Here is a 10,395-nt window from a genome sequence, read left to right on the forward strand (position 1 = left end):
GGTTGTTTTTTTTTAATATTAGCTTCTCTAACTGATGGGAGGTGATACCTCATTGTGGGTTTTTTTTAAAAATACAGTTGACACACAATGCTACATTAGTTTCAGGCATACAACACAGTGATTGGACAAGTCTCTAGTTTATGCTGTGCTCTCAAGTGTAGCTCCCATTTGTCCCCATACAGTGCTACTACAATACCATTGACTATATTCCCTATGCTCTACCTTTCATCTCTGTGACTTACTTATTCCATAACTGGAAGCCTGTATCTTCCAATCCCCTTCATCCATTTTGCTAATCCCCCCTACCCCCTTCTCTCTAACAACCATCAGTTTGTGCTCTGTATCTGATTCTGCTTTTTGTTCGTGAATTCATTTGTTTTGTTTTTAGATACCACATATAAGTGAAACTGTATGATATTTGTATTTCTCAATCTTATTTCACTTAGCATAATTCCCTCTAGGTCCACGCATGTTGTCACAAATGGTGAGATCTCTTATGGCTGGGTAATATTCAAGTGTGTGTGTGTGTGTGTGTGTGTGTGTGTGTGTGTGATCACATCTTCTTTATCCATTTATCAATGGATACTTAGGTTGGTTTTATACTTTGGCTACCATAAATAATGCTGCAATAAATATAGGGATGCACATATCTTTAAAATTAGTGCTTTCATTTTGTTTGGGTAAGTACCTACTGAATTGTTAGATCATATGATATTAATATACTATTCACAATCTCCAAGACATGAAAACAACCTTGGTGCCCATTGGTGGATGAATGAATAAAGAAGATGGTGTGTGTGTGTGTGTGTGTGTGTGTATGTGTGTATGTGTGTAATGGAATATTAATCAGCCATGAGAAAGAAGGAAAATGTGCCATTTGCAACAATATGGATGAACATTGATCGCGCTATACTAAGTGAAATAAGTCACACAGAAAGACAAATGCTGTGTGATTTCAGTTATATGTAAAACCTAAAAACGTTGTCATGGTAACGAAGTAGAATGATGTTTGCCAAGGCCTGAGGGGTGACGGAAATGGGGAGGTATTGGTCAAAAGGTACAAATTGTCAGTTTTAAGATAAATAAGTTCTGAGGATCTAATGTAGAGCATGGTGACTATAGTTAATAATATTTGAAAGTTGCTAAGAGAGTAGAGCTTTAATGTTCTCACCATAACAACAAAAACAAAATGCTAATTATGTGAGGTGAAGGATATGTTAACTAACCTATTGTGGCAAACAATTTACAATATATACATGTATCAAATTATCACACTGTACACTTTAAAATTATATGTTATGTGTCAATTCTTTCTCAATAAAGTTGGAAAAAATAAAAGAAGAGAATGCATTGTTCTCAATAGTTACAGCCTAATTTTTTTTTTTTTTTTTTAGTTACAGCCTAATTCTAATGGCTGATTCATTGGCCTAGTTTTGGGCACATGATTATATTCGCTTAGATCACATGCCCATTCCTGAAGCCAGGGGATAGGACATTCTAATTGGTCAGGTTAGAGTTAGAGTTTATGCACCTACTCTTTAACCAGGGAAGGGGACATCTCTGCTTAGAAGTTGTAGATTGAAAGAGAAAGAAAGAGAGAGAAGGAGTGAGAGGCAGCAAGAGAGAGTTGGTCCCTCAAAGGAAGCCCAAGTGCTGTTTGCAGAACAATTGGGAATGTATGTTGGACAGACAAAAATAACATACAGACTTGATAGTCGACCCAATTTACAGAAGGTCTTCAACTAATATAATGCCACTATACCATACACAAATGAAAGTGTACTCATCCTTCTAAATAGAAAGATAATCCAAGTTCATATATCCCAAGTGCACCCAACATTAAGCCCAAGATCCTTCAGTGACTTACAGTCATCTTGAGCAGGTTTTGATGTAGCTCCCCATGATTTCATATCTATAGGTAAATGGTACATTTGACCACATCCAAAATAGTCAGTGTCTAAAAATAGAGGGAAAACAGGATGAACTAAATCAAACCTCCTATTTGGAAATACAAAAAAAATTGATACAATACATGAAGATTGCCAATCAATATCATATTGATTTATGTATCATATACATAAACACCAAGAACTCCTCGGCAGTAGAGTGAGTTCTTGGTCAGCCCAGCTGGATGTCTCAGATGTTCTCCAAGATCATCTCCCTTGTGCATTGTCCTACTTGCTACTCCTGAAAGGGCATTAGAGACGTTTACCCTTCTGAAGTCTACACCATTTCAGAAACCCTCTTCCTGAGGATGTGAGTTCAGTGATGTAGGGATGGCCTTAGGAGTTGAAAATCAAAAGGCTTTGGGTTTTTTGGCCAGGCTTAGCTTTTCTGTAGCAATGCACTTCCTAGGGTATAGCCAGCATCCTCATGGCCCAGGATGGCTGACTAAACTCCAGCTATTATATCCAGATTCCAGGCAGTAAGATAAGAAAAGGTGAAGAAGGACATGCCTCTTTCTTTTCTAAGGAAACTCCTCAGAAGGTCTATGAAACACCGTTGTCTATGTTTCATTGACCAGAACTTAAAGGTATGGCCATGCCTAAAAATAAGGGAGGTTGGGAAATGCAGTCTAGTCTTTTATTGCAAACAGTAGTGTTCTCAGATAAATATTGGGAATCAGTTACTAAAGAAAGAGAAAAAGAGATATTGCAGTAGGCAACTAGCATTCTATATTCTACCACAGTAGATTTTGGTTTAAATTATATTTCATGGGGTGGTAGTCAAAGGCAAAAATGTGAACTCATGTCCTTGAATCTTCACACTAGTCTAGATGTTTCTGTCCTTGAGCAATAGGCTAAAGGACTCTGCTCAGGCCCTTAGTCCCTTAGTTAAATGACCTTTATCTTGACTTTTGCATTGAGGTCACAAAAAGGTCACCCCAGGGTAAAGGAGACATAGCTAATATTCTTTCATTTAAGATGCATCTGAGGTATTGGCCCTCCTTTTAATAGGAGTAAGCCCTTGGGGGGGTACCAGGGGGTTCTGGATTTTCTCAGACTCCATTCTAATGCTCCACTGTGTTTCCTTTTGTATATTTTTTTGTTTTCTTTTATCTTTTTTTATGTTCTCAATGTCTGCACTCTGCCCATTCCCCTATCTCTAAAATAACCTTAGTGAACTATCACTCATAACTAGATCACAGTCAGTGGGGTTTTCCCTTGGTCTGACAGTGAACTGTTAAGAGAACCTACTTGAGAAAGACATAGACCATCATTTGTATCTTCAGCTATGGCTGCCAATTCCTTGCCACTGATTATACCAGCTTCAGTTTTGAGATACAGAAGCCATTTGCTTTTAAGTCTTGTAAGTCTCCAAATTATGGAACGATTGGTCAATTTAGACTATAGTCCACAGGCAGAAAGCACTTACCTTAGAAACGCTGTATTTCTTATGTTTACTTGCAGACTTTCTCAGTTCTTGTTTGAGATAATTCCTCTCTTGCAGAACTTTGATGAGAACAACAAGAAGTAAGTAGTAAATTTCAACATCCTGATTTTTCCCTATAATTTCTTCTAACAGTACGGCCATTTCCCTCTACACTTACTCATTCTTCTTTGTTCAAAACAACTTTCTTTGTTCCTCTGAGCTTTCTGCTAGTCCTATCAATTCTTGGATTAACATATCCTCGGATTAACAAAAGTAATGGGACTCAGTAGAATCCCTGAGTTCCAAATTCAAATTTCCTAAGGAGATAATCTTACTGATTCCATTTGGTCAGTTGCCCAGCCATCATTAAATTAGCTATGAAGGGGGCAATGATTGGGTACTATGAATAGAGAACTCTCCCCCTGCTGTTTTGGACTCTTATTCCCAAGGTAGAGATTTTATTGTCTGGGCAGACAGCTGAAAAGTTATGTCCTACAGATGTAATCATAAATAACTATGATGCAAGATAAATACCACAAGAAAGATAAGGATTAGATGCCATACCAGCATAAAGGAAAATGAGATTTCTTTCAGTCAAGATGCTTCGTGGAAGTAAAGATGGAGGCAGAGATTGGAGTGATATATCTACAAGGCAAGGAATGCCCAGGATTGCCAACAAACACCAGAAGCTAGAGGAGGGGGAAAAAGAATTCTCCACTATGGCTTTCAGAGGGATCATGGCCCTACTGAAGCCTTGACTTTAGACTTCCAACTTCCAGAACTGTGAGAGAATAAATTCTTGTTTTAAACTGCTCAGTTTGTGGTGCTTTGTCACTGCAGCCCTAGGAAACTAATATACACTCTAAAGTGGCAGATACCATGTGCCCCAAAGCCCTCTCTTACCTCTGAGGGACATCTTAATTAATAACTTCACCATTATAAGCAATGACTTCACATGGGTGAATCCTCACTGCTCCCCATTCCACCCCTGTGACCTCTCATTCCCTTTAAGGATCTTTTCCTTGTAACTTATTTCTTAGCACAAAATTATATATAATATAGTCTTTCTAACATTATAATGAAAAGACCTTACAAAACAACCAAATTACTTTTGGCAATGATGGTTTATTGTGTAATCAGTATAAATGGTACTCCACAAACTTGGGTATGGAAGAACTATCACATTTCTTCATTTCCTTTAAGCCAAATGTATTTCAACTGCACATTTCTGTGCTGCAAGGCTGGCAAAATATTAAATTCCAATCACTTTCTGGAGCTTTCTACACTCCTTAGGATCACACAAACACTCAGGAGCTTTGTGTGGCAAGTGTCAAATAGGGAGAGAATTTCTAATCGTCAGGCCATCATGCCTTCTAGTCCAAGCCTGCATGGTGCTGTTAAAGCAAGCAGTTGCACCTCTTCCATGCCTAGGGGAAAGCCGCAGCACTTAAGAATCTTGCTCCTAAAGTTGACCACAGATACAGTACCTCCAGGGCTTCTGCCAGGAGGTGGCCCCAGATCTTACTACTCCCAAACTGGCAACTATCAGTTCTTCCCAAGGCTTGGAGAAATCTCACTTCTTCTTCTGTCTACTCTAAAGTCAACTACTTCCTTCCCCTCCTTTGAGCACAATCCTTACAACATGCTTAATACGACAGACTTTGGACCCTGCAACACAACCCACTCTCTCTTCAGGGAAGAAAGCATTCCATTCTTTTTTGGAATACAAGAAAGGGAAAGTAAAGGAAGAATAAACACAGTATCTCAACAAATTACTCTGCCTCACTTAAGTGCCAGAATAAAATAACACTAAGAGCTTATATTTTTTTGATCACTTACTATGTGCCAGCCACTGTTCTAAGTGTTTGATGTGTAGTAACTCATTTCAGACTCACAATCATCTGATAAGTACTGTTACTGTTGTTGTTGTCCAGATGGAGAAACTAAGGCACAGAGAGTTGATGTCACTAGTAGAAGGTCATAGAGCTACTAAGTGGCAGAAATAGTATCTAAACATAGACAATTTGGCTCCAGGGACTGCACCCAACTTTATGCTCTTCTGTCTCTTGATGGAAAATATCATCTTCTTTTCCACGTAGATATTTTAAAATCAAGTAATTCCTAGATTTGGATTATCAAGGTTCATTCAGAACCTCAGATGTAGCTCCTTCTTCCCTACCTCCTCTATATCTATAGGGCCTCTAAGAGCTGGGTTTCTCAATAATCCACCACAAGGACACATAACCTTCTTCATGTCTATTTTATGGATATTATCCCTTGCCATCAGTACCTTTTAGTATAGGGCACTATTATAAGGCAGTGTTTCAAGCCAAACAGTCTTATAGTAGGCTTTGATAAGGTGCACATCTCTGTTTCAACCTATCATGGCTAGAGTTAACTATATTCCTAATGTTAGTCATTCTCAGTGCATATGGCATAGGCTCTAGTAACTTTATACAGAAAGAATCCTAGGGCCAATCTCTTCATAAAGGGGCTGTGGGAGTGGTAGTCACGAAGACTGTTCAAGACTACAGGCCAGGGTCATTGCTAAAGAATGAAGATGTGGTAACTTTGACTGGAGTTTAGCAAGTATTCTAGTGTCATAGGTCACTAGATAATAGGTCAGGCCCTCCTTTCCATGCACCTTAGGCTGGTGAACAGCTGTCTTTTTCAGAAAGAACCCTGAGCCAGATAATAGACTCCAGTGGTGAACAAATGCCTTCTTACCACAATTACTCCTTCAAGTACTAACTATGGCCTTGTGTAAAAGTCCCTTATAATCAGTAACTTGATAATGAAACCACTAAAGACAAATGTAAAAGATGTCTCTGAGTGTATACTTGTACCAGTCAGAAGGACTCTAAGTTAGGAAGTCAGAGCTTTTACCTGAAAATATGAGGAGAAGATGAGACCTGATCAACACATTCATAGCTTTTCTGGTACATAAGTGGGATCCACCCAGATGGGTCCCCCAGAGCCATTAGGTGCAGAACTTGAGTTCTATATTTAATCTTAAATTTTAATATACAATATTATGCTTTCTTATCATTGCCCAATCGTAACCATGACATGTTAGATCTGGAATCAGAATCAAAGATAAGACAAGCTCAGAGAAACCAATGTTAAACTTATAAAATGGAGGCCAATCAAAAAAAAAAATTCACTGTGTTCATTGGACAAGAAGTCTAGGCAAGAAAAGTAATTATAAGTAGTTAGTCCACGGTCCCATCCCTTTGCTGTTCTTTAAGATGTAAATTGTAGACATTTAAATATTTATATCTAGGATTTTTTTTTCATCTTCCTGCTTAGAATCCTTACTAAGATTGGACCAGTTCATAAGATCAGTAGAGGATTTTTCAAGTCATGCATCAGTGAAACTCCTCCTATCTGTGATTATGTCAAATCCTCTATATCCTTTTATGTGCATAAACTTAAGTGGTTGTCAAGGTGAATCAGCCTGTAAATGTCTGGGCTGGAAAAGTGCCCTGCCTCTTTCTATGCTTCATATTTACTTTTCTTTTAATGCTTTCATCCCTGTGAGCTTCTCTGTAAGTCTTCTCTTCCTTCTCTTTAAAAGTCTGAATCATGTATTTCCTTCAAGGCTCAGTTCACTGACCAATGATAATAATGACATGTTAGATCTGGAAATACCCTCAGAGCTCTCCAGAGCCCACTCACTTGTTTTATAAATGAGAAAACTGAATCCCAGAGTAAGGAAGTGACCCAACTACTAGTTCTGAAACCTAGGTAATCTGAGTCCTAACTTGGTGTATTTCTTATCCCTGCACACCAACCCAGGAAGCATCAGTCATCTTCCTTTGCCCAGCTATATTTACAAACATTTGAAAAATAGATATGGAATCAAAGACAAAAATATTAACTTTATTGCTGATAAGGCTTGGAAAATGTGGCCTGGATCTGAGGCCACAAATGGCTTCTAATACTTGTCACTTCAACCTCCTCCACATCAAACTGGACTGACTTGGCACCAAGATAAAGAACCAAGAAGCCTAGGCCCAGAGCAGTTACCACATGGCAACATTGTGGTGGGGGAAGAAAAGTCTGAGTCCCACACATTCAATTTTTCTTCCTGACCTCACCAAACATATAAGTGACCTCTTCTCTTTGATAAAAACAGTGAGTGAAAGGTAGAAAAAAAAACATAAACTCTATTCAATATTTATAAAGAGGTGAAAGTTCCACTTTTATGGACCAAGTTTGGAAGACATGAGGAGGAAAGTGGATCTGATGATTCTGTTCCCAACAAGTTTGTAAGTGACTCAAATCTGAGGCTATGTTTTGTCAGTAGATGCAGTAAATGAACAACTGCTATTTAAACAGAGGGAGAGGCAAACCATAAAAGACTCTTAAATACAGAGAACAAACCGAGGGTTGATTGGGAAGGTAGGGGAGGGAGGGAAATGGGTGATGGGCATTGAGGAGGGCACTTGTTGGGATGAGCACTGTGTGTTGTACGTAAACAACGAATCATAGGAATCTACTCCAGAAACCAAGAAACCAAGAGCATACTGTATACACTGTATGTTAGCTAACTTGACAATGAATCATATTTAAATAAATAAATAAATAAGCCCAACATCTTATTCCGCTTCTTGATTTCCCTTTGGAAAATCACAACTCCTCTTAAGTCATTAATGTAGTTGTACTAGAGTGGATACCCTTACCTCATCCTTCACCCAGTTCCAAAGGTGAATATATGACCTAGACCAGACCAAACAGGCACAGCAGTGGATTTAGAAATGGGCAGGTTAAGACAACTGTACCAATATGAGTCAAATTGAGACTCTGCTGGAATTATGAAGAAAGAAATGGCACTCTCTGCTGGACTTATTAAGCCTGGAAAATGTGAGCCTGAGGTTGCTGATTACCATCTTTGTCATCATGTGAGAAGAGTCTGCCTAATAATGTTGCAAACATAGGGAAAAACAGAGCTGAGACACAGACAATGACAGAGGGAGAAACATGGGGAGATCCTAATGATATCACTGAGCCCTAGTACCCAGTTTTTCCTTAAACCAGATTGACCTGCAGACTTTTTAATTATGTGAGCAAATGAAACATTTTTTCCACATAATATTTTAGCAATCTGGAGTAGGATTTCTATCACAACTTAAAGGTTACTGATGAAAACACCTTCTCTCTCTTTTTTTAGTTTATTTATTCGGAGAGAGAGAGGGAGAGAGAGAGAGTACGAGCAGGGGTGGGGCAGAGAGAATCCCAAGCAGGCTTGCACTGTGAGTGCAGACCCTAAAGCAGGGCTTGAACCCACAAACCATGAGATCATGACCTGAGGTGAAATCAAGAGTCAGATGCTTAACTACCTGAGCATACCCAGGCACCCCCAAACTACCTTCTCTTTTGACAAGGCTAGACTGCTTCCTCTCACTTTTGTGGTTTTCTGATTCATAGTCTTTGCCTATCTCATAATCCATCAACTTAGCATTGGGATGGCATAAATCAGTTCTTTTGACTTTCTTTATGATTATTTTCAATGCATGCATTTCCTCTTTCCCAGTTAGTTTGTAACTGTTTGTTATGCCAGCAATAAGGTTTTACTCTTCATTTTTATTTTTTTTATTTATTTCCCAAATTTATTAAGACATATTTGGCATATAACATCATGCGAGATTAAGGTGTAAAATTTAATATATGTATATGTTGTGAAATGATCACCACAATAAGGTTAGTTAACACTTTCATCTCTGTTTCTGTGAGTTCGGTTTCTTTTAGATTACACATATAAGTTAAATCATATGGTATTTGTCTAGACAAAATGAAAAAGCAACTTATGGAATGCCAGAAAATATTTTCAAATCATATATCTAATGAGGTATTAATACCCAACATACTTAACAAACTCATGCAACTCAATAGAAAAAACAAACACCATTACTCTTCTTTAATCTTCACATTGTTAGTAACTCAATAGATTCATTGAGTCAGCCTGCTAAGAGCCTTGTAGAAGCCTAAATATACAATAGGCATCTGAAATTTTAACTTTAGCCAGCATAACATACACTAATCCAGTAGGTCTTACTAGTTGTGATAAAATATCTATGTTTTATTTGGGGTTTTTGTGTACATACAAGTATTAGTCTTGCTTCATTTAATACTTCTGTAGATTCAACATCTAATGAGGGGTACCTGGGTGGCTTAGTCAGTTTAGTGTACAACTCTTAATTTCAGCTCAAGTCATGATCCCAGGGTTATGGGATCAAGCTCCACATTGGCTCCTAGGTTCATGTGGAGCCTTCATTTTTTTTTCTTTGTCTTTTTCTTTTTTTACATGGAAACTTCTTAAGATGCTCCCTCTCTCCCTCTGCCACTCTCCTTCACTCTCTCTCTCTCGCACTAAAAATAAAATAAAATAAAATATTTATAAAAAGTCTAATGAGTTCAATGAAGGCTTGAGAGAACATATTTTTGTGACTGAATACAGACTGATTTTAATCTTGGTATTCACTGAGGTAAAATGCTGTTGCACAAGAATATATACTTGTGCATACTCTATTTTTGTTTTTTTATTTCTGGTACCTCCTCTGTAATAAGTTCTTGGAGTAGAGCAGATACTTCAGACACTTTTCCAAGGGAACAACATTTAGTCTGTGTGTGTGTGCGCGCGTGCGTGTGTGTGTGTGTGTGTATGTGTGTGATATTTAAATTTTGTCCCCCATACCTTGTATTTCATGGCTCACTGTTGAACAAATATTATTCACTTTTTGCCCTTACAATTACTGCTTATTGATTATTGATACTTAATAATTCTATTTAATTATCATTCACTTTGTTATTCTTTTTTTTAAATAGTTTATTGTCAAGTTGGTTTCCACATAACACCCAGTGCTCATCCCCACAAGTGCCCTCCTCCATGCCCATCCCCCTCCTTCTCCTCCCTCCCAACCCCATCAGCCTTCAGTTTGTTATTCTTAATTTAATGTTTAATTCTTCTTTTCCCTCAATCTTTTCTTCATTTTCATTATCATTGTTTCATTTTTGTCTTGC

The 10,395-nt window shown here is 38.0% G+C and overlaps 1 long non-coding RNA gene across 1 annotated transcript; it reads right to left on the bottom strand.

The window, feature by feature from the left end:
* Positions 1 to 1,877: 1,877 nt before the first annotated feature.
* LOC120236834 lies at positions 1,878 to 3,752 on the bottom strand. The gene is made up of 3 exons (XR_005529780.1): positions 3,551 to 3,752; positions 3,376 to 3,452; positions 1,878 to 1,957 (listed from the first exon to the last, which is right to left on the bottom strand). It is a non-coding gene; the product is annotated as an uncharacterized LOC120236834 (long non-coding RNA).
* Positions 3,753 to 10,395: the final 6,643 nt, after the last annotated feature.

The sequence above is a fragment of the Hyaena hyaena genome, unplaced genomic scaffold (genome assembly GCF_003009895.1).
Source record: "Hyaena hyaena isolate Hyena2069 unplaced genomic scaffold, ASM300989v1 scaffold_162, whole genome shotgun sequence".
NCBI lineage: Eukaryota > Metazoa > Chordata > Mammalia > Carnivora > Hyaenidae > Hyaena > Hyaena hyaena.